The sequence below is a fragment of the Sus scrofa genome, chromosome 9 (genome assembly GCF_054392235.1).
Source record: "Sus scrofa isolate SSC_HxYL_T2T_F1_AM1 chromosome 9, Sscrofa_HxYL_maternal_Yorkshire_Landrace_v2.0, whole genome shotgun sequence".
Classification (NCBI taxonomy): domain Eukaryota; kingdom Metazoa; phylum Chordata; class Mammalia; order Artiodactyla; family Suidae; genus Sus; species Sus scrofa.
The window spans coordinates 106,764,458-106,784,203 of record NC_139391.1 but is presented as its reverse complement, the minus strand read 5'-3'; the positions used below and the strand labels follow the sequence as shown (position 1 = coordinate 106,784,203).

The following is a 19,746-nucleotide window of genomic DNA, read 5'->3' as shown; positions in this document are numbered from 1 at the left end:
TCCACATCGTTTTATTCGGCCATCTTGATTCCTCCTCCCACAATTCCTTTTCTATGTGCCATTATTTTCCCACTTTTTGATTTTGAATTTCGGTCCCCTGCTAGTATACATCCTCAATTTTTTCAGAAATAGTATACTTTGATGTTGTAGGTAGAACAGTGGCCTCCTTAAGAAGCCTACATTCTAATCCTCAAAACTGGTATGTATGTTACATTACATGGTTAAAGGGATTCTGCAGATGTGATTAAAGTTAAGGACCTTGAGATGAGGCTAGCCTTTGGGATGGTCCAGGTGGGCCCAATTCAATCACATAAATCCTTAAAAGCAAAGAAATTTCCTGACTGCAGACAGAGAGAGATGACAGTGTGAAGCCTCAACTTGCCATTGTTGCCTTTGAAAATAGAGGGGAAAGGTCCCAGGCTGGCAGGTTCCAGAAACTGGAAGAGGCCAGGAAATGGATTTTCCTCTAGAGGCTCTGGAAAAGAATGCTGCTGTGCTGAAGTGTTGATTTTAGCCAGTGAGACCCGGGCTGGATTTCTAACCTATAGTGCTATAAGATTGAAGCCACTAAGGTTGTAGTAATTTATTATGGCAGCAGTAAAAAACTTAAATACATGGTTATCTTTTCTAGGCACTTGCGCATCAATTCTAGTTTTATTATTGAATTCTTAGACGGCAATTTTTTTCTTTCAAACTTGGTGGGACTTTTTTCCTTTGTCCTCGACATTTAGTAATACTGAGGACAAGCCAGGGTCGACTCAATTTTTGTCTACTTTCAGAAACCTTTATTTTTCTTCCATGAATAACTATACTATTTTATTTATCCTTCTAAATGTTTATCTGCTTCTATAAATTGCTAGAATATGCCTTTGTGAATTTGTTTTAGTTAAGTATTTCTTGGAATATAGTGAGTGCATTTGTTTCAGGCTTTCTGTGAAGTCTGTCTACTCAAGACATGGTATGAAGACCTGTAGCCTTGGCTTCCCCTGGGAACTTGATAGGAATCCAGGCTCTCAGACCCCAGACCAACTGAATCTGATATGTAATTTAGAAGATCATGAGAATGCCCAGATGATTCAAGTACATACCTGAGAACCGATCAAAGGATATTCTATTATTTGAAGATTTGATTTTGACTTTTTTTTTTCAGTTTTCTCTTTAATTTCTTCATTCTCTTGTTTGTTCAACAATATTTATCCAAAGGAGGCTATGCCTTTCCCTCTCTTCCAAGAGTTATAATTGAAGCTCCGGGTCACAGTTCATTCCCTCCCCCCTCCTCTGGTTACTCTGACATGTCCTTCCCCTCACCCTGCTTGGCCCCATATTTGAGGCTCGATATCAAGAGCATTTATTACTGGTAGAAGAGTTTGTGCATGTGATTGCTATTGAGATGGAATAAAGCTGGAGACCTTCTGCTTTGTAACTGGGGAACTGCTCAGGTGGGTCGCTACACCATTAACGTCTTAAAGTAACAATTCGACCTTTTACTGATTCCAGTGAACTTAATTTTCTGATGTAATTTCTAGCCTCCAGATTGGTTGATTTTTTTTTTTTTTCTGGCTTTTTTACTTCGTCAATCACTTAGCTTGGTTTTCGTATTTCAGCCTGCTTTGCCCGGTTCTGTTTTTCCCAGATGTTACATCTTTTAGCATCTGAAGACTCCAAGCATGTTTTCTTCCTTTGTCTAGAGTAAATCTATTTCAGTGTCATGATCCTCATGCTGATCTTCAAGGCTAATTATAATTATCCCTTTCTTACATGCTTAGCTTTTTGTTAGATGTTCTACACCTGGCTTTACTTTTTTTTTCCCCACCTTTTTAAAAGGGAAGATTTATCCAGATTCACGTTCATGGCCTCCATTGCTGCTCTCTCGATTGTGTGAAATAATGCCCATTTTGGATTTGATACAATAGTGAACACGTGTGCACATGTGCACAGCTTGTAGCCAAATCTTCTACTGGCAATGATATCACTTAGCTTTTCTGGACTGTGGGGAGTCTTCTCTTGACACAACTGCCTATTTTTTCTGTTTGTGTTGGGGAGAAACATCTTGTGTTGTTAAAAAAAAATTGAGATGGTCTCCACATACTACCCTGAAGACTTCTTAGAGCTCTGCCTCCACTCTCGTGCTTAATATAATTGCAGCACATGCCTCAGAGGCAGTTTTTTATCACCCTGTCCTCTCTTTCTGCTATGCCGCATTCTGGAATTGAGACTTCAGAACTGATGGGAAGAGAGTACTTGGAAGAATAGTGACTTTTAAGCAGAGAAGAGGTTTAAACACTGCTAAGCAGTCTTCTTCATGCTAGAATCTGTGAATCCCTGACATTTTCTTTACCTCAGTAAAGTGCCAAGAAGATATAGTATTGGGAGAAAGCACATAGACTCTTTGGCCTGATATCATCTTAAACAGAACGTCTTATTAATAACAATTTAACCTATTTGTATGTTATATATACAAATATAACAATTTATATATTAGGTTGTTTATATATTATTACTTATAAACTAAGGTCTAAACCATAGGCAGAACTGATGTTTATCTCCTGTTTTGATGAACTTAACCAGCTAAGGCTTCACATCTTCATTTAAGGTTCTGGATAGGTTCTGGATAGATATAAGAGCAGCTTCTATAAAACTCTTAGAGGAAAGCATAGGCCAAACACTCTCTGACATAAACGACAGCAACATCTTCTCAGATCCACCTCTTAGAGTAATGACAGTAAAAACAAAAATAAACAAATGGGACCTAATCAAACTGAAAAGTTTCTGCGCAGCAAAGGAAACCCTAAATAAAATGAAAAGACAACCCACAGAATGGGAGAAAATCTTTGCAAATGCATCGACTGACAAGGGACTAATCTCCAAAATTTATGAACACCTCCTGTAGCTCAATACCAAAAAACCAAACAACCCCATCAAAAAATGGGCAGAAGATCTAAACAGACAATTCTCCAAAGAAGACATACAGATGGCCAAGAAACACATGAAAAGATGTTCAACATCACTAATAATTAGAGAAATGCAAATCAAAACCTCGATGAGGTACCACCTTACACAGCCAGAATGGCCATCATCAAAAAGTCTACAACAATAGTGCTGGAGAGGGTGTGGAGGAAAAGGAACCTTATTACACTGTTATTGGGACTGTAAATTGGTGCAACCACTGTGGAAAACAGTATAGATATTTCTCAGAAAACTAAAAATAGAATTACCATTTGCTCCAGCAATCCTACTCCTGGGCATCTATCCAGAGAAAACCATGACTGGAAAAGACACATGTACTCCAATGTTCACTGCAGCACTCTTCAATAGCCAAGACATGGAAACAACCTAAATGTCCATCGACAAAGGAGTGGGTCAAGAAGATGTGGTACATATACACAGTGGAATATTACTCAGACATTAAAAGGAATGAAATACTGGCATTTTTAGCAACATGGGTGGACCTAGAAATTATCATGCTAAGTGAAGTTAGTCAATGAGACACCAGCATCAAATGCTATCACTGACATGTGGAATTTGAAAAAAGGACAGAATGAACTTCTTTGCAGAACAGATGCTGATTCACAGACCTTGAAAAACTTATGGTTTCCAAAGGAGACAGTTCAGGGTGTGGGGGGAATGTGCTGGGATTGTGGGATGGAAATCCTATAAAATTGGATTGTGATGATCATTGTACAACTATAAATGTAACAAATTCATTGAGTAATAAGAAAAAAATAAGGTTCTGGCTTCCCTGATTAGCATCCCCTAAACACTGCAGGTGTCACTAAAGTACAAATAGGATTGCCCTTGGAATGTATCTTTCAGTCACTCACACAACAGATAAAAACTTGGCTTGTGGTGGGAATTCATGGTTCGGTTGAGTTTGTCCCTCCCAACCCCCTGCCCTCAACATTTTTATTCCCCAGGTTCTCCTGTGGCACTTTCCATAGAGGAAGAAAGATGGTTTTACTGGCTCTGCTGTGGAGGGTCATTTTAGTCCATGGGTCATGGGGAGGAACGTCACTGACAGCAGTTTGTGACTCCATGTTTGACATAACGGGAAGGCAAAAGATGCCGTCTCTGCTTGGGTTTTCCCCAGAGCAGACCCTGACTTGGGGACTTGGGTGACTCTGGGAAGCACAAATGAAGAGTGAGGAAAGTAAATTAGGGAAGTAAAGCACTAATGAGCAAATGATCACAGTGAGTCCCAGGCCTCAGTCTCCCCGCCTCCCCATCCTCCACCCAGTGATCTTCTGAGAAGCCACAGGGCACACTCACAAGAACCCTCCTCCTGCGGAATGGCGAGGCCAGGGCATTGATGCTCTGACTCTCTCTTCCCATTGGGGGATATGGGTCACTCCTCACTGAGCACTGCTCTCCCCTGCACTTTTGGGTTGTCTCTGCTTAATTCTGAGAATGCACTAGTAGTGCCAGAGCAAGTTCAGAGGCAGAGAATAATAGCCTGGTGCTTGAGGCAGGACTATCAGCTTGTTGGAAACACACAGCTGCCTGTGAGCTTGTGAGCTGAGGAGATAAGGAGCCACAGAACTTGCTGAGGAAAACTGGCAAACCTATCTGCGGTGGGAGGAAACCTAAATAAATAGGCACTTAGAATGATTATTTTGGGGGGAAGAAAAAGATTTACATAGCGTTAAAATGGGGATAACAAATGAGTTCTTACTCTCATGCCAGCTCTGACCAACTGGCTGCCTGGAGTGTTGTGATGAGGAAGATTCTCAAAAGGCTCAGTGGGAAATCGTATCTTTTTCAATTAGCATCCCAGACATGGGACATAGGGATAGAGGGGTGGCATGTGGGCCATGTATTTGCAACTCTGCTTTAAAGTGGAGACTATTTTTATTCATATCAGCGTGGAGTGAGATTTCCTTAATGACATGTAATTCTTCCACAGATTTGACCTTTCAAAATGCACAGCATGTGGAGTGCCTTTGGTTAATGGGAGAATTCTCCAATTAACGTTAAGAATAAGACTGGGATAAACTTCAAAGGCACAGCAGTTATAGGCATTAGCTTTGTCATTCTGTTACATGTTTCAAGTAAACATGCTAATTTTTTCTCACTGATGCATAAACATGAAATAGTCACAGTATTAATTGGAAAAGACAAAAGAGATCAAAGATCAAAGGCAGACAGCATCCAATGGTGTCAGTTCTTGGTCACAGTGTCAATGTTGAGATACGCGCAGTTTTTTTTTGGGGGGGATAAGAATGCTTAAGTTCTCTCAGCCAATTTCATTACACTATACAGTTTTAACAACCATGAATGTATTAATTAACTCAATGGGAGGAATCCCTTTACAATATATACGTGTATCAAATCACCAAGATTGCCAAATGAAATTATACATTATATCTCAATAAAACTGAAAAAAAAAAGGCTTGAAAGAAAATAAAGTCATTAAATCATATGGGGAAAAAGGTGGAATTCATCTGTTGTGATGTCTCGATGAGGAAAATATCACCCTTTACGTTGGGACGTTGAACTGCTGAGACAATAAGCACAATATTAATACGTCTCACCTTGTACCATTGCAATTTAACTTGATTTCAAGTCCTATGGTATTCTTTCTTAAATATTCCTGAATTCTCATCTCCAGTGATGCAGTTGAGTCCAAACTACCATCAGGTCCTTCCTGAACCACTGTGGCCAGTCTGCCTTCACTTGGTTCCATCACAATGTAGTTCTAGAAATCTTTTCGAAACATGCACCTCATCATGTTGCTCCTCTACATAAAACCCTGAAATCAGCTTCCCAATGCTCATAAGTATAAAGTGAAAATCCTTTACAGAACCTTCGTCTGTTTCCCATCTTTCTAGACTCACCTTGTTCTGGACTCCCACTGGCTTTGCTTTCCCCACTCTAGTGTCAGGGACCCACCTTCTGTTCCTCAGACTCTCCAGGCTCCCTCTCACCATGACGTGTTTGAACCTAACTCACTGCCCTCAGCACCTACTTTGTTTAGATCTTGGTTCCAGGGTCATTTCTTAAGGAAACTATCTTGGACCCCCCTAAGCCAAATCCCTTGGACTCCCAGCTCCATGAACTTCTCAGCACTCCTCTTTTCTTCCATGACCATGGCTCAGATCACTAATTGGTAGAAGTACGGGTTCTTGTGATAACTCTTTCTCTCCCAAGTTCAAAATTTCCCTGATGGTAGTGGCTGAATCTGTATTTTTGTTCATTGTCGCGTCTCCAATTCCTAGCACAGCACCTAGCATACAGCAGGTGTTCACTAAGTATTTGTTGAATGAATAAATGTCAAAATGCTCTTTTACACATACTAAAAATGTAATTTCTGAGAAAAATCTAATTTCTTTAGCAGTGTATCATTTAAATGGCAGCTTGGGGGGTATATCGTCATATATTCCTAATGAAACCCCTGTGAAGAAGGCAGGAAGGGAATGATCACATGCGCCTCACAGAAGAAACAGGTTCTGACTATGATCACTATGATCATATGTGTCCTGCCTATAGGCACGCAAGAGGGAGGTGGTGAAACCAGGACTCACCCACATCCCTCTCTGACTCAAAGCCTAGAGTTCTGTTCCAACAAAAAGTCTGTCATGGCAGAATGACAGATTACTATGCATTAGTAGATTAGTTAATTGTTATGATCTTACCCTAAGATCTTTCAGATCAGCAAAGAGACTTGCGATATCTTTGGTTTTACAGAAACAGGCAGCAGCAGTGACTGCTTGGGGGCACATGAACTGGGGGCTGTGGGGGTGGAGGAAGTTATCAGGTGCATTGCAACCTATTCCATATTGATTTGCTCCTCAAAGACACCACCAGGCCTGTCAGGGATATCATCCCGAGGTGCCCTTCTAGTTAGAAAAGAAAGTTAACTAGAGACCTTGGGAAGTCCCGCATGGGCAGGTTGGCTGCTTGGGAAGTGCAGGATGGACACAGATATCTGGAAATGAAGGAGCCAGATGTGCTAGGCAGAGAACAAAGTCCTTCACAACTCCAAAGTTTTCCAAAATGTCATTGTATCACCCTATCTCGGAGATGAGAGAATGAAAGGAAGTCTCTCAGGCTGTCAGCATTTGCCCAGCCTGGCCCCTGACACATGTATTGTAAGTTGATAGCATGTGGGAGCCACAGAGACCCTTCAGCCACCTGATCTCTCGGAGACAGAGTGTGTCTCACTGAATTATCATAGAGCTGATGATTTAACCACTGGATGGGCCTGAGCATCAGAAGTGATCCAGATTTTCAGAGAAGGGGGTGAATCAGCTCCAAAACCTTGCTTTCACTAGTTGACCTCTAAGCTAAATAAAACCACAATTTGCTTTGATTTTACTCTTAAGGGAATTAGTGAAGCCAGGGGCCACACTTTGCACTGGGAAAAGGACCTTTATTGCTAAGAATTAATTCTTAGTGATTCCACATTACATACTTTTCAGTAGAATTGAATTTCGCAAGGTTGTCAGCTTATTTTTGACTAATTTCCCATTATCTTTAAGTCACTTAAAAAAAAGGTACCTACAAAAAATGGAAGCGTGCAGGCTTCTAATGACTATCTAAAAATAAAGAAGGTTTGAAAGAGCTTGAGCCACCTTTCACATGCACATGACAAATAGAGTGTGTTAGTGTTGCTTGGACCCACCTTGGTACTCAGTGGGTATGGTTTGCTTTCCAAAGATGCGTTAGTGCTGTGGGCTCATGCTCACCTTGGATTCTGCTTCAGTGGACTGGATAGGCTGCATCTAGATTTTTTTTTCTAATGGAATTAACCAGTGGAGAACCATGCTTTACAGTAAGAGGCGCCCCTCCCCAGCTGGCAGCTGCTCCTCCTGAATCTGGTACTTCATCATAGCTGACTTTTCATGCCTCCTCTGTCCTCGCCCACCTCCCACATGAAGGAGAACTAGAATACCATCTTCCTTCTGTGTGGCTGAAGGTCAAACCATGACTCCACCCGCTGTTGCTCCTGCTGACGGGCTGCTCTGCCTAATGATGACTAATGTTTTACAGGGGAGCATAGAGAACCTGCAGCGTCTACCTTTTTTTAATGAGATCAGGATTCACTCCTAAGTCCTTATTTTCTCACTTTACACCTGTTCCCTTGGGGTCTCCTTCACCCGCAAGGCTTTAGTTTCTGCCTGCGTGAGAATAATTTGTCGTGTTGTCTTTCTCATCCTGACCTCTACTACTGACACTCCTCAGCCCCACGTGGCCCTTGTCTCTCACTGAGCTGTTCACTCACTCATTCACTTACTTACTCACCATTAAAGAGACAGTTATTGGATGACAATTGCAAGCCCAACATTGTCTGTCTGGACAGCTTACTTGCTAAGACAAGGTAATACTTGAAGTTGCTGAATCTGCCATACCTGCCGCCTGTGTCCTGGCCTCCTTTGCTCCACTTACTGACCCAATCCCCTGAGGTGAGCTTATTGATGCCCAGGGTGTCTCCTATTGTTTAAGATTTCTATGTCTGCTTCTCCATCAGCCTGTTCTTCCCCCAAGGCCAAGCCTGAGTGTCCATCTGTATCTGCATTAACCATTCTAGAGGCCTCCAATAATAAATGCAGTCTCTTTCCTCTAAAGCTTGCTTCACCTTCATCAGTCCCTGAGTCTATAAAAGACATGAGCAATCACCCAGCAGTCTAAGCTGGAAACCTGGGGCTCATCCCAAATCAGTCTTCTCCCTCCTCTGCATTCCATCAGTCCTGTAGGTTCCATATCCCTGATATCGCTGGTCCTCGTATTTCCTCTCCATCCTCGTTCCTGCTACAGGATTCTGTGGTTAGTGTCAGGTAATCCTAACGTTTTGCCTCCACTATGTTAATGACCTCTAAACAGTCATTCCTTTCCTCTATTCTTGCCCTCTCCAATCATTCTTTCTATCGATGCCCATCTTTTGAAGGTGTGAATTTGAGCACCTCATGTCTCTTCTCTACTGGTGTCCCATTTGCTGCAGAATGAAGTCAACACTCAGCATACCAGCTGCTCCAGAACCTAGCTACCTGCACCTCTAGCCCCATTGTGAAGCCTCATTTCATATCCCTCTCTCCACTTGTCCGATTCCACTCAGAGTTCTTAGAAGACCCAAGATGTTTGACAATTCTATCTTTGCCCCATCACACCCATTTCTCCCAGGGATTCCCTTCCCATCCCATCTGCCTGGCAACACTTCTTTTGAAGACTTAGTCTGTTTCACTGCACGTATTCTTCCAGGTAAAATTGACCAGTCTTGTCTGTGTTCCCCATGGTATCCTGGCTGCACCCCTATCACAGCACCTGGAATACTTTGGGGCACTTGGTGTTTTTTTTTTTTGTTTGTTTGTTTTTGTTTTTTAATTTAAAAATTACAAGATTGGTTTATTGCAAAGCAATTCAAGAATATCTAGTTAAAAATCTTATCTCAATGCTACCTGATAAAACCAGAAGGAGTTACACACTTTTACATTAGGAACAGGACATAAGAAAGACCATATCAAGGCTGTGATTCAGACTCAGAGAAAGGACTCATGGGTTTCCTTCTGGTCAGTACAGAGGGTATGATGAAATCAGAGCACTGGGTCTGTCAGGTACCACACTCTATTCAGTGCTGACCAGAACGTAGCAATATAAGTCTGGAGTTCCCAGCAGACTCGTGGCTCAGCAGAAATGAATCTGACTAGCATCCATGAGGACGCAGGTTCGATCCCTGGCCTTGTTCAGTGGGTTAAGCATCTGGCTTTGCCATGAGCTTTGGTGTAGGTCAGAGACACAGCTGGGATCTGACGTTGCTATGGTTGTGGTGTAGGCCAGTGGCTACAGCCCTGATTAGACCCTAGCCTGGGAACCTCCATATGCCACAGATACGGCCCTGAAAAGACAAAAAAAAAAAAAAAAAAAAAAAAAAAGAATATAAATCTATTGAGGGAAGGGATCATATTCTATTTGTCTTTGTATCCAAATGCCTACTCAAGTGACAGATATTTAATGGATACTTTCAAAAATTTAATGTTTACTAATAACAGGGATAGCTTTTATGAAAAAGAAACAGGGTGGGGGTTTGAGGTTGGCATATGCGCAATGAGGTAAATGGAATGGTTGGCCACCAGGTACTGCTGTATAGCACAGAGAACTCTACCCAATATTCTGTGATAATCTATGTGGGAAAAGAATCTGAAAGAGAATGGATGTGTCTATATGTACAACTGAATCACTTTGCCGTACGGTGGAAATTATCACAACCTTGTAAATCAACTATACCTCAATAAAACTTTTAAAAATGAAAAAAGATAATGTGAAATAATTCATATTTTTGACATTAAAAATAATTCTATATTTTGGTATTTTTTCCTTTAAAATTTTTTATTTTATTTTTATTTATGTATTTTTTACATAATGATTTTTATTTTTTTCCATTATAGCTGGTTGCCAAGGGGGAGGAGGAGGGAGTGGGATGGGTGGGGTGCTTGGGGTTAACAGATGCAGACTATTGCCTTTGGAATAAAATTTTATTTTTATTATTATGGATCTTGTACTTCATTTCTCTTCAATACAAAATCAGAACAAGGGGTGATCATCTTATATTTCAGCATGAGATATATATTAGCATAAATAATGTGACTATCAGACTGTAAAAGAAGTGCAGAATTTTAGAACTAAAATGGACTGAAGAAAACATTTTCTCTAACCCTTTCATTTCGCAAGTGTGCCATGAGGTCACATAGCTAATTAACAGCACCACTGGGATAGGATCTTCCATTCAGTGCCCTTGTTGCCCATACTACAGAAGTAAATTTTATTGAGCTTTGATGTGTGCCAGGCATTGGCAGGGTCACATATAGATTTTTATCCCATGATCTCAGCACACAGGTGTGGTTGCCAAGGTTATAACCCAGATCTTGTATTGGGTCCCCCCTCCTCCTAATACCACCATTCCTGTGCAAATATTCAAATTTCTTCCTTGGGCCGCTGAGACATGTTGCTTCTCTAATCTTGAGCATCTGCTGAATTACCTAACAAGCCTTGATGCTTGACCTTAACTACATCAACTCTCCTTACAACTGTCCTCTGCTCCATCAATGGTGCCATCAGATTTAAATTCCCAAGACAAGTCAATAATCCCCTTATTTCTCCTTGCTGAGGTATCCTGCTGGCCTTCCCCATGGCTTTCTCATCAGGCTGACTGCTCCCCATAGGACTCAACCTCAGCCCCACAGGGTCCCTTGTCCAATTTCCCCAAATACTCATGAAACATCACTGTGCCCCAGATACCTCTTTCTCACTCTTCCAAATCCACCAAGGGATTCACTGTCTCACATTTACTTTTACTGTAAGATCTCCTAAGTGTTTTAGTTAGAGAACTGGACTAAATTCACTGTAGAGTGAAAAGAAGGTTATTTAGCATGATGCTATGGGAAGTAGAGTGTGGCCACAATCATGACCAAAAGGTGAAATGAGAACATGGTACCAAGAGAGTAAAAGAGTACGTTAAATCAATGGACAATTTGATGGTCATAAGCAGGTGGGGAAAATTCAGGTTGTTTATATTATTCATATTCTATCTTCTAGAAGATGTGAAAGGTAGAATATGATTATAGACGATTTAAAAGACAGTGGATATAAATCTAATTTAAAAAATCAAAAATGCAAAACATAGCTCTTTCAAAAGCCCTGGATATTTGGAAGAGAAGAGAGGTTCATATTGGTATTTACATGTTGGGTACGCATATCCTGAGTCTTCTTAAAAAGGTGAATTTCTTTGAAATATGCCCAAATCCTGGAGTTTAAGTTAAACACACCATGTGTTTTATGAGATGGCAAAAAATTGTTGATTTCTTTTTTCTCTTCAGCTGTTTCAATTCATATATACACTAGCTTCACTTGCTTTCTAGGCAGAAATTAACACAAAATAAAGAAAAGCAGAAAATTCCCAACAATGTCACATTTCCTGAATTCTTACTCTGAGCTAGATAATATGCCAAGTAGTTCACATTATGCCATTTAATCTTCACAACAACCCTGTGCTGTAGGTTATCTAACTATTTGGTTTTACAAATGAGGTAATAGTAGACTTAGAATGAGAAATAATGCCTGAAGTCATAAGAGTTACTGAGTGGCAGAGCCAGTTCTACCTACTTCTCAATCCAACAACTCTTAATCACAGTCTATTGCCTACAAACACAGTATGGTCAAAAATGACCAATGTGACACTGTGAATGCTACATCTGTATCTGATTGTTAGAAGAAAATGAATAGTACCCTCTTTTGTTGTAGGGCACTTAATGAACTAGAATATGAAAAGGAAGAGAAGAGAATCTCTTGGATTAAGTGGGAGCTGATACGAAAAGCATGGCTATACCTCAAGTCACAAGGACATCCAAATAATAACACTGACTGAAAAGTGCTTATGATAAAAAGCAAAAATCAAACCCAACCCAATTCACAAAGCTTACCAAGGGCTGAAGAAACAATCAGAAAAAAATCAGGAGCAAAAAAAGTCTACCCCATGAAATCTGATCACAAATAACAGCAACGTCAGTACTTCTACAGATCCTAAATAACCTAACCATTGCCTGGAGACTCAAGGATGTGAAGGAGATGGGCCTCCCCCCTTTCTGCCTGCTCCACAGCCTCTCTGGGTGTGTAGCTGCTACACCTGGGGCTTAATTTGTTAGGGCTTGTGGGTTCTCAGCCTGTACACACACACACACACACACACACACACACACACTTACATCATTCTTCTTTTAGGAAGATTAGAAAAACATGTATGTTTTCTCACTCTGCTCCCTAGATCATTTATTCTTTTACCTCAGGTAAAATGTTCTCCATTTTCAAGCGTCTCCATGTTTCAAGAGTCTTCTTTACCAAAAAAACAAAAACAAAAACAAAAACAAAAACAAAGAAAAAACAAAACAAAACAAAAAAAAACCCTCTCATATACTTGACTTATAAGTTTAGAGAACCATTCAGAGACATGTTTTTTAGAAGAGACAGCTTTGAGATTTCCAGAATTAAGAATTCTCTTCTTATATAACCTATACATAGAACTACCATATGACCCAGCAATCCCACTCTTGGGCATATATCTGGATAAAACTTTCCTTAAAAAGACACATGCACCTGCATGTTCATTGCAGCACCACTCACAACAGCCAAGACATGGAAACAACCCAAATGCTCATTGACAGATGATTGGATTAGGAAAATGTGGTGTATATATATATATATATACACACAATGGAATACTACTTCGCCATAAAAAAGAACAAAATAATGCCATTTGCAGCAACATGGATGGAACTAGAGTCTCATACTGAGTGAAGTAAGTCAGAAGAGAAAGACAAATACCATATGATATCACTTATATCTGGAATCTAATATAGGGCACAAATGAACCTTTCCACAGAAAAGAAAATCATGGACTTGGAGAATAGACTTGTGGTTGCCAAAGGGGAGGGGGAAGAAGTGGGGATGGATTGGGACCTTGGGGTTAATAGATGCAAACTTCTGCCTTTGGAATGGATTAGCAATGAGATCCTGCTGTATAACACTGGGAACTATGTCTAGTCACTTATGATGGAGCATGATAAAGTGAGAAAATAGAATGTATGCATGTATGTGTAACTGGGTCACCATGCTATACAGTAGAAAAAAAACTGTATTGGGGAAATAACAATTTAAAAAAAAAAGAATTCTCTTCCTATAAAAGTACTTATAAAGAGGGAAGTTACAAATGGTGGTGTCCCATTCTGATTTAGAGGAGAGGACAACTTTCTAAAGTTCTGAGGCTTGGAAGAAATATGAACAAAGGATTTAAAGAATATATTATCAAACAACTTAAATATTGGCTTAATATTAGCCAATAATTAAAAAAATTAAAGTATCAATAAATATGCAAAATAATCAAAGACCATCATTAAAATATTGATAAGGATGCAGTGTGATAATTTACTTCATTAAAGCTATTTAGCATTAATGCTACAAATCTCTCTTTTTTAGGATTTATGGCTAGTATTCCATACTGCCCCTCCTTTTTTTTTTTTGTATTATGATGAGAAAAGATACATTTATGGCATAAAAGCCAGTAAGAACCTAGCACAGGACTTGTGCATTTTTTAATCCACAGCTGGGAAGGAACTAGAAGAGTATAAAATATTACTGTTATATGTATCATTAAGTCTATTCTTACCAGAGCCACTGCTTTTTCCAGGCATTTACACTATTTTAAGACAAAATTACTCCATCTTTTAAGCTGACAAAGACTCGGTACAATCAAATTGACATGCAGAGGCAATTGCCCTCCAAACCCATTGGATTGAAATCATGTAAAGCCCCAGACTGCCTGAGTCAAAAGCAATGTTAAACTAACACTTTCTCAATCTCGATTACTGCAAAAGAAAGAGTACCCTGATTTCATTGTGAAATAGAAAAGTTTGTTCAGCTGGTATTTTTATGGTTTTGGACTGATCTGCTTCTTCTGGGGATTGGGGTACCAGAGCAATGAACAGTGTAGTTTATGCAGGAGCAAAACAAAGAATTACTTTCCTTAGAATAGTTAAAAGGGCAGTTTTTACCCATAGATGAGGGGTGAGTTATTATATTGCATGAGCTAGAAAGAGAGATCTCTACTCACTATTCTTCATAATCCTTTACATTTTATGGGTGTCATAAATACTCTTTTTGGCTTTATTTCATCAAAAAAATTGGGGGGGGGGCAGTGTATGGATAAATAATAGCATAGTTTTTCTACTTTTGCCTTACTTCAAGAGTCTCGATTTCAAAGAGAGCCTCATGGCAAGTAAGAGCTTGAAACTCCAAGTAAGAGTTTCTGGAAATTGACTAGCTCTCTGCCTGTCACTCAGGTCCGATTCACCACAGTTTCCAGTCATGCCCACAGGTTCTCCAGCCCCTCTTCAGTTACCTCCAGCTGGGTAAACAAGCCTCTGGATCTGGCTCCTACTCTGCATCATCTCTGCTCACTTCCCACTTACTCAGAACCACATCAGCTGGCCCAGGACCAGCAAATGCTCTGCAAACAAATTACCTGCTGGCTTGCACTTCTGAGCATGGCTTCCCCGGAGTCCCCCCCTTTTAAGAAATTCCACTACTCCTCCAAGATCCAAGGCTGACTACTCACCCAGAAACTGGTTGTTAGGCTGTATAGATACTCAGCTTGAATTCTTACCCTCCTATTTTCTGAAATTTCACCTTTTCATCTACCCACACAGCAGGCTTGTCAGTCCATAGGCCCACTATGCCTCTGTTTATCATCAGTGGGATCAATCCAGATGGCTGTCTGGTGAAGGCCCTTTCCACACTTATTTTCTTAGCATTTATAAAATGATGCTTATTTAAAAATCTTTTTTGAGCATTTACTATGTATCTGGTTCCAAATGTTCATCTGTTTGCACCCTGGAATTTTAGACATAGAGTTATTTTAGGGAACCATTCTTAAAACAACAACAACAACAAAAATGGAGTTCCTTTTATGGCGCAGCAGAAGTGTATCTGACTAGTATCCATGATGTTGCAGCCTTGGTCCCTGGCCTTGCTCAGTGGGTTAGAGATTCTGCATTACCATGAGCTGTGGTGTTAGATCACAGATGTGGCTTGGATCCCGTGTTGTCGTGGCTGTGATGTAGGCTAGCAGCTCCTATTAGAACCCTAGCCTGAGAATTTCCATATGCTGTGGGTGCGGACCTAAAAAGCAAAAAAAAAAAAAAAAAAAAAGGATGAGCTTAATTGGTTGGTTTTACTTCAAAACCAAAACTATATGTGAGGAGGGACAGCCAGAAAAAGGCTAGTTTCTTCCCCAAACCCTGATCTATAAAGCATTCTGGGCAAGGGCTTCATTTCATCTTAGTCCATTCCCATCCATGGGATTAAAATATTTCTAGGCAAATTAAAATTCTTTTAGTTCTTTGAATGTCTAATGTCAGATCTTGATTTCTTTCTTTCTTACTTTTTTTTTTTTTTGTCTTTTGTCTTTCGTCTTTTCAGGGCTGCACCCACGGCACATGGAGGCTCCCAGGCTAGGGGTCCAATCAGAGCTACAGCTGCCGGCCTACACCAGATCCAAGCCACTGCAACACCAGATCCAAGCCGTGTCCATGACCCACACCCAGCTCGTGGCAATGCCGGATCCCCAACCCACCAAGCGAGGCCAGGGATCAAACCCACAACCTCATGGCTCCTAGTGGAACTTGCCTCCACTGTACCATCACGGGAACTCCAGATCTTGATTTCTGTACCTGCAGCTACACTGCACAACTCCTGGGGGCACATTCACATGATGGATGGTCTAATATAAGACAGTGCTTCTCAAATTCTGTCAAACGACCATTAAAAAAAAAGTCTAATCCACCAAGAGCCAATAATTGCAACATATTATTAGAAAATTAATAAAAAGTACTTGATTCAATAGACATAAAATTATATGAGTTTGCTAAAAGTTTTTTTTAATTTTTAAATGATTTTTATTTTTTCCATTATTAGCTGTCTACAGCAAGGTGACCCAGTCACACATACATTCTTTTTCTCACGTTATCATGCTTCATCATAAGTGACTAGACATAGTTCCCAGTGCTATACAGCAGGATCTCATTGCTTATCCATTCCAAAGGCAATAGCTTGTGTTTATTAACCCCCAATTCCCAGTCCATCCCAGAAAGACAGATACCATATGATATCACTTATCTCTGGAATCTAAAATACGGCACAAATGAAACTTTCCACAGAAAAGAAAATCAGGGACTTGGAGAACAGACTTGGGGTGGCCAAGGGGGAGGGGGAGGGAATGGGATGGATTGCTATAAAAGTTTTAAATGGTTAGTTTCAACTTGTTATGTCTTTTATTAAGCACTGGTGACAACAATTTCTGGATGATTGGCCCTTGGGCTATACTCAGAGTAGCACCCACAGGACATAGATTCTATGTGAATGGTGCCCCCAGCATTATTCAATGTCCTGCATGAGCCCCAGGTATTTTGACTTTAACTGTCTGTCAGAAAGCAATGGAGGAAGTGTACAAACGTATTAAAAAAATAGAAAGGGATAGCAAGAACTTCTCAAAGAGACTTTATATGGTAGGCAAATTAACCGGTTATGAACAAAATACCAGGAATTGCTGTCCTTATTTAAACTCTACACCTGGGCCTCACACCAACTTAAAGCTAGGGCTTCGCATCCATGATCATTAGTGATCTGATGCCACTGCCAGGGAATGAGACTTTTTAAAGTTAATTCAGATATTCTGGCCAAAATCCAATTTGGGTAATTGCTTCTACCTACATGCATATCTCCCACCACTGAAACTATACTTTCCCTGCTAAATTACTGTGTAATATCACAGTCTGCCTTTGAATAGCTGCCATTATAAACTTTAGGAGGAAACTACCTTTTTCTGCCAGGTAAAACAATTAAAAAAAAAAAAAAAAAGCCTGTGTGTGTGTCTTTCTCTGCAAGGTTTTCAAACATACAAATGGCTTCTCAAGGGAAAAACTGTTAGCAAACTGTACAGTCAGGAAGCTACTTTTATCAGAATAGGAATTTCACTGGATATTTGTACAGCAAGGCTGTAGGACCAGAGAACTGAGTCTTCTATAAATAAGGAGATGCAAACTGCAATAACGGCAGGGTCCGGAAAGGTGTGGTCAAATGCATGGATTTTACAGTCTGACTTCAGTTTGATTACAGACATTTTGTGGGACAACAATATTAAAAAGAAAGATTTGAAAGATCTTTAAGAAAAGTTTAGGGCATAAATCTATTTAAGGCTTCCACCTCTCTGCATAATTTTGGTATCCCTATTCTTCTACAGTTGGTGTAAAAAGGGCTATAAAAGTATAATTCTCTGAATATTCATTTAAAAATAAAAATAGACTTCTTAGCTACTTTTTTTCTCTTTTTTTCTGAATCTAATTCCACATTGTTGCCAGAATCATTTTCCTAACACATGTTCATCATATAATTCCCTGATGAAGCATCTACATTTGTTCATCATTTTCTATCAGAGCAAGTCTTGACTCCCCTGCTGGGCCATTAAGGCCCGACAGGATCTGTCTCTATTTTGCTGACCTAACATTGTCTCCCATTACTTCCCACCGTGAACTTCCATTGGAGTCGGGCTGATCCCAAAGAATCCCTCCAAATGGCCATGGGCTTTCTCCTCTCTAAGCTCTCATGGCTCACAAAGCTCCTCAATGTGCGAAGTTGGTTTCCCCTTTCTCCACCCTTTTAACCTTAAATCTTTGCCCATCTTCAGTCTCGTCTTTAGGTAATTCTTTTCCTGAAGTCCTCTTGCTTTTATTTGTATCACAGGATTTCTGTTTTAAGTAAATATACCCTCTGTCCTATTATTTCTTGGTTGTCCTGTGTGCCTTCACTCTTCCTAGACAGAATTTTCTCCTTTACATGGTACAGAAAGGCTGCTAATCCTCCCCATGTGGCAGTCCCCCTGCTCCCCTGTCACTCAGGGAAGGTGTGCAAAAAAGCACTCATAACAAATTTTGTTTTGGTCTTTTTACAGACACATCTGTGGCACATGGAAGTTCCCAGGTTAGTGGTCGAATTGGAGCTGCAGCTGCTGGCCTATGCCACAGCCATAGCAACCCCACATCTGCCACTTGCTCTGCAGCTAGCGGCAATGCCAGATTCTTAAGTTACTGAGTGAGGCCAGGAATGGAGGCCCCATCCTCATGGATACTAGCTGGGTTCTTAACCCACTGAGCCACAGTGGGAACTCCTATAACGACTCACTCAGGTTTTTAAAATTCTTAAGAAGTATCATCAGTTATTGTGAATACCTTGATCAGAGGGTGGCCAACGGTGTTGGTAATTGGCTAGATAATAAATATTTCAGCACAGGGATAGATTCAGCCACTGAGGCTATGTGGCCTCTATTGCAATGACTCAGCATTACCACTTTAGCAGGAAAGTGGCCCTAAGTAGTACATTAAATGAATGAGTAACTCTGTGTTCCTTTATGGACATTGAAATTTGAATTTCATGTAATTTTCACATGTCAAAAATAGTATTTATTTCGACATTTTTAAACATTTATAAATGCAAAAATTTGGTTTAATGAAAACCTTACTGTAATGATCACTTTGCAATATATACATAAATAAAATCACAACGCTGTATATCTTAAAGTGACACAATGTTATATATGTCAATTATCTCATAAAGCTGAATAAAATTCAAAAACTATTCCTAGCTCAAGAGGCATATGAAAGCAGATGGTGGACCCAATTTGGCTGTTGGGTCATAGTTTTGCTGATTCCTGACCTAGATTGCTGTTGCTCAAGTTGTGTTTCTCAGACCGCTTGCATCAGAATTACCTTGGGCCTGGAGTTTATAGAAAATATAAACAGAAATCCCGTGAAGCAGGATTTCTGAGCTCATTAAAGATATTAACAAAGATGGGAATTCTCTGGTGGCCTAGCAGTTAAGGATCTGGCGTTGTCACTGCTGTGGCTCAGGTTTGACCCCAGGCCCAGGAATGGTCCACATGCTACAGGTATCCCCCGGCCCCCCGCCCCCCAAAAAATACTAACAGAGTTGAGAATAGCCATCTCTAGAATGACTGCGGTGTTTTAGCTTTTTGAGTTAGTATATTTGGCCAGCGAGTGAGGTTTGAACAGGAAGGGACAATGACAAAACAGGAATTTTTGGAATCTATTTTATAAGACTTACAACTTAAGGGAGAAACATCATTAACAGCAACTCTGTGCTCTTAATTGGCATTTTAGAATCTTTTCAGATGCAGAAAACAAATCCTGGTGATTC

General features: G+C 40.2%; 1 protein-coding gene and 1 long non-coding RNA gene across 37 annotated transcripts in view; both read right to left on the bottom strand.

Moving 5' to 3' along the window:
* The window catches only part of MAGI2 (membrane associated guanylate kinase, WW and PDZ domain containing 2), a 1,324,949-nt gene that overhangs the window by 199,380 nt on the left and 1,105,823 nt on the right, over window positions 1–19,746 (bottom strand). The gene's annotated exons all lie outside the window — the stretch shown is intronic.
* On the bottom strand, window positions 10,355–17,394 carry LOC146400060 (uncharacterized). Its single transcript, XR_014816036.1, has 2 exons — window positions 16,686–17,394; window positions 10,355–13,353 (listed from the first exon to the last, which is right to left on the bottom strand). It is a non-coding gene; the product is annotated as an uncharacterized LOC146400060 (long non-coding RNA).